This window comes from Belonocnema kinseyi, chromosome 3 (assembly GCF_010883055.1).
Source record: "Belonocnema kinseyi isolate 2016_QV_RU_SX_M_011 chromosome 3, B_treatae_v1, whole genome shotgun sequence".
NCBI classification, from domain to species: domain Eukaryota; kingdom Metazoa; phylum Arthropoda; class Insecta; order Hymenoptera; family Cynipidae; genus Belonocnema; species Belonocnema kinseyi.
Window position 1 is genome coordinate 42,820,633 of NC_046659.1, and position 7,123 is coordinate 42,827,755.

Genomic DNA, 7,123 nt, shown 5'->3' on the forward strand with positions numbered 1-7,123 from the left:
CTTCTTACAGTTCTGTTATAAAGGTCACGAACTAGTTTAGAAATTCGTAAAAATTATTAGTTCAGACAATGTAGGTGGAGATAGATATATAATATAGGCTAATAGATATAGATATAATAATAGATCATTAAGAGGGTAGGCGAAAGTGAAACCCCATAGAGCTAAATGGAAAAATAAAAGCGGGTCTGCCCTGTTTATCTCCTAAGCTTTTGATTTTAAATATTCAGAACTTAAATTGTTTGGTTTTTCAGAACTGATGTTTTACAGTAAGAAATTTTTGAAGATAATGGAATAATTGGATTAGCTCCCCCCCCATTTTTCTGTCAACTGTGCTCGGTTTTTTGGCAATCATATTTTTTGTTAATTGTTTTTCTCATTGTTCCTTTGTTTACAAATATTCAATTGATAAGTATCAATTCAAACAAACAAAATAAAATACTGTTACATTCTTTGATCATTCTATTAAAGATCAAATTGATACGTTTAGATGTATTGGAAATATTTTAATCTCATATGTAGAAATTCACTGTTTAAATTATCTCTATTTACATTTAATGATAGTTATATATTTAAAAATAAAAATTAAGAATAGGTATATCGTCACCCTAGAGTTATACTAAACCAAGTCAACTTTTAGAAAATTTTGAACTATTATTCTTTTATCATAAGTAAGAATTATATCCGGGCATGTCCTTTTTGCCTTTCTATAAGTTAAAAAATTCCAACTTCGTAGAGCATATTTGATATGGATAGCCTATTTTTAATTTGAAAAAAAAGCATTTTCAAAATTATGTTTGACTTTAAAGGAACCATGGAAATATTATTCAAAAGTCAATAATTTGCGAAGATTTTATTTAATTCGAGGTATGCAATAAAACAATGTAACAGTATATTTTGTGTACTTACTTTGAATCAGAAGATTCTTTTTAACTTTCTTTCTTGTGAATAATGTCCTCATGTCTGCTTGAATTGTATATTCTATTATATGATTTTTCACAGAGTGAACGCTTGTGGATAATTTGAAATAGGAGATTTTTTTCTGGTGAATCATTTCCTCATGTGTGCTTAAATTATATTTTTGACTGAATGTTGTTTCACAAAGTAAACACTTACAAGCTTTGTGTGGAGTTTCACATTTTTCACTGAACTTCACGGAAATGTTGACGTAATTTTTTTTGCTGGAAAAAGTTTTTTCGCAATAATAACAAACTTCCATCTTAACAGTGTTTGTTTATCGCGCCAACTACAGTAATGACTTATTCGTCGGCACGCGACTACTCGGCCTAGGAGCTTTTCTGTTTCGTGAATGATCGGATACGACCGGCCTCTTTCGGCTCTTCACGCTGACTTTTGTCTTTATTTATGTAACAAGAGATTTTCCGAATAAGAAGCAAGCGTGGATGTAATCGAAGATAAAATTATAAATTTATAAGCGATCATTAAAAGGGAGAGACTGATTGCCCTCTGATTTCTTCAACAGTTTTTTATACATTAATTCTAAAAAAATAATGAAATTCATTTATAATTATTGTAAAGAATATACAGTAAGGACGTTTACTATGTAGTCATAGGGAATATAATTATATAAACTCTAGCATACAATGCAACCCGTCTTGCATTTGTGTAATGCAAAAAAGGACTATATAGGCGATTTTAATTCGGTTTCCAAATCTCCCGCGCTCCATATCTTGCGCCGATTGGTCAAAGGCTTCGAGACTCAGAAGACTTGCGCAAAATATACGTATAACGAAATTCTGGAAAAGGGTTATGTTCCCTAGGATTCACTGCGCATTTAAAATAAATAATTAGTTAGGAATTAAAAAAATTTAGTTTAAAATTAAAATTGTTCATAAATACATTTTGGACGTGCATTAAGTATTTTCTTAAAAATTGGAGTTGGTTTTCACTAATGTAACGGTACGTGAGTGATATTTGACGTTTGGCAAGTGTCAAAATCGTTTTGTACTTCGATCTTAATTAATTAAATAAAGCAAATATCTGCAGGTTGTACGTAATTGATTGGCGATAAAATCTGTTGTTTTACTTATTGAATAAAATATGGGAATCAGTCGCTTTTGACTAACTGCAACAAAAATTGTAATCCATATGATTATAAGAATTGCGACGATAAATCTGAGATTCAAATTATGAAAGGTAAGAAGCGGTGAATTATTCTTATAAGCTGGGTGTTCAGCGACCTTGAAAGTTTCGTTTCCGCTACTATAGAATGTTAAAGTATACATTTTTGGTGATATTTGACTCAGAAATTATAAAAATTATAAGCTGAAATCTTCAATATTAACTCAGCTTCAGAATAGACCTTTTTATTCTAGACGTCGACAATGTGCACGTGCCAGGATTTTACGTCATTTCCGTATTTTTCGAACTGTTTTGTGTCAAAATATATAGAAAATATTTTAAATAAAAATAACAACGAAAAATAAATGTGTAAATAAATCAGAGTTTAAAGAAAACAAATTTTTAAGTATATTCAGAAGAAAAACAGCGAAAGTGCGAGAAGTGTGGCGAGCAAGCCCATTATTTACATTTGTTGATATCTGTCGTCTTCAAAAAAATGTTTTAAAATCCGGAAAAAATCACTGAAGATGATGTTCCAGAAGCAAAATTAGTGCACAAATCAGTGGAAGAGCGCAGTGTTAAACAGCTTAAACGATGGATAAAATATAGGAAACGGACTTTAAAAGGAAAAAAAGTGATTCAGTAGAAAGGTTAGTTGAGGTTGTGTTTGGCAGGTATTAATATTTTCTTTCTTTGCGAACATTTTCTTACATAATAAGTGAAGCATTGTTATCGGGGTTTCAAACCTCCTAAATTTTTGGATAAAAATAAAATCTATTTAATACTTTCACTTGAGAACGCAAAACTATTATATTTATGTATTTATAACCAGTTTATATGAAAAAACGAAAATTTGTTAGTACATTCCTTATAACAGGAAATCACTAACAAATGGCTTTTTATTGTCTAAACTTGAAAAAGAAGTAGAAAATATAATATTGTGTTATTTGATATTTGTATGAATGTTTAATATTTACTCAAACAAAGTTCTGAACTGCTAATCTTGTATAAAAGAAAATATTTATACCTGCCATACAAAACCTCAACTATCCTTTCCACTAATTCACGTTTTTTTCCTTTTAATGGTGGTTTTTTACATTTAGGACAACGTTTCAGCTGCTCAATACTGTGCTCTTTTACTGATTCGTGCACTAATTTTGTACCTGAAACATCATCTTCCGTGAATTTCGCCGAATTTTTAAGCATTTTTTAGAAGATGATAGGTGCTAACAGATGCAAATAATGGCCTTGGTCACCGCACTCTTTGCACTTTTGTCACCGTTTTTTTTTTTTAAATAGACTTAAAAATGTTCTACCTTAAAAATCTCTATTATTTACAAATTAATTTTTTGTTGTTGTTTTTATTAACAATATTTTCCATACATTTCGACACAAAACTGTTTCATAACAATTTCACAAATATTTTAAACTTTTAAAAGATGTAAAGGGTTTCAAAGATTTTGAAAAGGTTACAGTTCACCAGATTTCAAAGATTTTAAAACATTTGGAAGATTTGAAAAGGTATAAAAACATTTTAGAAGATTTTTTTTACTAGTTATAGATTTCAAATAATTCAATGATTTCAGCGAATAAAAAAGAGTTCGCAAACAAAGATTTAAGACAAATTTCCAAAAGAAACCACTTCCCGAGAATTTCTGTGAACACATTCTAACATTGTGTTACATTGTTTTTAATTCGTAACTAATTATTTATTTGAAATGCGCGGTGAATCCTAGGGAACATAACCTTTTTTCAGAATTTGGTTATATGTATATTTTGCGCACGTCCTCGGAGTCTCGAAGCCTTTGACCAATCAGCGCAAAATCGCGAGGGCGGGAGATTTGGAAACCGAATTAAAATCGCCTATATAGTACTTTTTTGCATTACACAAATGCAAGACGGGTTGTATTGAATGCTAGAGTTTATATAATTATATTCCCTATGACTACATAGTAAACGTCCTTACAGTATATAATAATCATGAATCCATAATTACAAACATAAGGGGAAAAAATATTTTCCTTCCTAAATTAAGGTATTACCTGTGCGAATGTTATCAAACTTTAAATTTAGGCATTTGAAATTGCGAGCTAACTGGTTCTTTTCGGCTTCGTGTATGATCGAGTACGACCGGCCTCTTTCGGGTCGTAACGATGGAGGAAGGTACTAAAGAGGAAATTTGCGATTCAAATGGCTGTACGATGATCCGCTCGTCTTTGGTTTCACTTATCAGAACGTATTAAATTGTCATCAAATTTTGATACGATTCAATATCAATGGTTTTATGAACATAATTCTTCCACAAAAGCAGTACAATTGACTTCATTTACCGAATTTTGTATGCGCAATTAATTCCTATTCATCTGCTCGAAAATTATATTCGGCATATAGCACTCAACTGACTCCAACTTTCGGGGTCAACTGAAGCAATTCAGTGGTATTGCTTTGTTCCCACCCTTCACTCGATAGAGAGAATTAAATTGTCTCCAATGGTCGCGTTTGCCTCACGGTATTAAACACTATTAAGTTGACTTCAATGTTAATCGTCCAAATCATTATTAAAATGTATACATTTTTTAGTTGAAATTTCGACCACATTAAATAGAATTGAATTGGGACACAATCCTTTCGCGATAAAAGGTATTAAAACGTATATTTAGAATTTACGATTGATTATCCATTCAAAACTGTTCAAATTCTACGATATGGGTATACATATTTATTCAATTCAATTCGTCCGTTCGTTCTTACCTGGCAGTGGGGTAAAGGTGATTTTCCTTATAGCATGGCTATTATTTAACAATTTTAGTTCTACTTTGCAAAAAATAAATCTATTTTATCAGAGAGATAGTGTTACTTACTAAAATCTTGAAAATATACGCTGTAAAAAAAAATATACAGAAAACCGCTTTTACCACGAAAGAATGGAAGTTTCGCTGACAGAAATATAAAGAATTCAACTTAATTGACAATAGTTACTGCATGAAAATTTGATATTTTGACAGATAAAACAATATCACACAATCTAATTATGTTAATTAGACATATTTGAAGTCCAAAATATAATAAATTTCATAAATGAGTGGGGCTTGGCCAGGGGGGCAGACACGACGAAAATAATATTGACAAGTGCTTCGGTTAAACACATGTCACAAGTTTCGTCGATAAATGATCGTCAATGTAGAACGACGACTTATCTTGTGTATTACATGGAAGCATGGACATAGGAAACAAGGGAGCATGCCATTTCGGGGGTGATGAAATGAGTTTGTCGGCAAAAATGCTTGTGCGCATAATCAAATGGCACATCATAAGATGGCAGCTCTCCCCACTTATGGAATTCTCCCCCCTCCCGTGGATTCAACCCTGCTCGCCCAAATTAGGATGACATGCCTAGTCCCGTGTTTCCTATGTCCATGCATGGAAGAAACTATTAAATATTATTATTATCAATCCAGTCGGTATGCAGTTTTCTTGTGTTGGTACAGTAGAAACATTGCGTGAATTCCGTTTCTAGTAGAATGTCAACGAATAAGAGGTTATATTACAACTATCTCCATTTTTATTCAAAATAGCTAATTCTACTTGTTGGATATCTTTAAAGGTAATTTTTCCAGTACATAAAATACCACAGAAGCAAACCAGCATATTTTCTTAGCTTTAAATGTTTTGATTTCAATAAAAAGCTGCAGGCGGCTTTGCCCTCAGGTGAGGGCCAAAGCTGACGAAATACAGCCTGTTAGAAATAATTAAATTACCGAATAATTGTTTTTTGATGTGATTAATACTTATAAAAATATGATATAAAATAATGTAGAACTCAAAATGAGAAAAAAACTAGATCAATTCAACATCTTATTAACTTAAAAAAAATCAATTGCTGTTAACTGGTTGGCGGTGCCCCCCCCCTTACCCTACATAATAGTTCTGTGAACTTCTAGCATTGATTTCTATTATTTTTTATGATTGCGGTTTAAAAAAAATTAATTGTCTCAGATATTAAAAAAACAAAAATACTAAATTAATGTTGCTAAACGTAAGGTCTGGGATAAGCCAAAAATACGAAATCCTAGAAGAACGGAAATAGCTAATATTTATACGTAAAAAGATACCACGTGTTATCACAAGTGTAGAAATATAATGCTTTAAGGACTTTTTAAATGAAAAATGGCCCTAGCCCCGCGGGTGTCGAAATGAGGTGAAAAACGTTGAATTATAGCAAATTAAAGATTTGACATATTTGTACGAAAATTATGGTAATTTCTATGTACAGTTTTAGTATTAAATGCTATTAAAAAAAATTAATCAATCTTATATTTTTTCTTAAAGTTAGATTTTTGGAGTATGAGCTAAACTGTACAAGCAAGCCGTAATTTGCTTTGACTTTCAAAAAAGCTTTTTACACTTTACAGCTGTTAAAAAACTCATATACCACTAAATTCACAATTATTTAAAAATGCAATATTTCAGAAGAAATTTTTTCAAGTCTATAAGGAAATTATAGCTTGCTTTTCAGAATTTGAATTACTTTAACCAGAAAAAATATTAAGGGCATATTTAACCACAATTCTGGTTGATTTAATTAGACATTTTTTTAGTGTATTTAAATTTAAATAAAAGTTAACTGTATCTTCAGGCTCACTTTTCTACCAATTTCCAAAAAATTATAACTTAAAAAAAAATAAACTTTTTAATTCAAATTTGTTATTACTATTTTATACTAACCTCTTTGCTAAATTTTGGGGCCTAACTTTAATTTCAAAAAGTCTTTAGACTTTTTTAATAATAACTCTTTAGAACTTGCAATTTCGTATATTTGGCTCACCAATCTTTTGGATCACCATGCGTAAGTATACATATCTTTGTAAAGTTATTAAGAAATTTAATTTTCGAATTCCTTCAAGACCTTTTCTACTCAATTCACATTATTTTTTCATTCACTTATAAAGTAAAATTATATTATTACCGTTTTGGATTTCAAATCCACTATAATTTGGTGCGACCGTATATATGGTTGCCTTTCGCGCCTTTACAAGTATGTGGT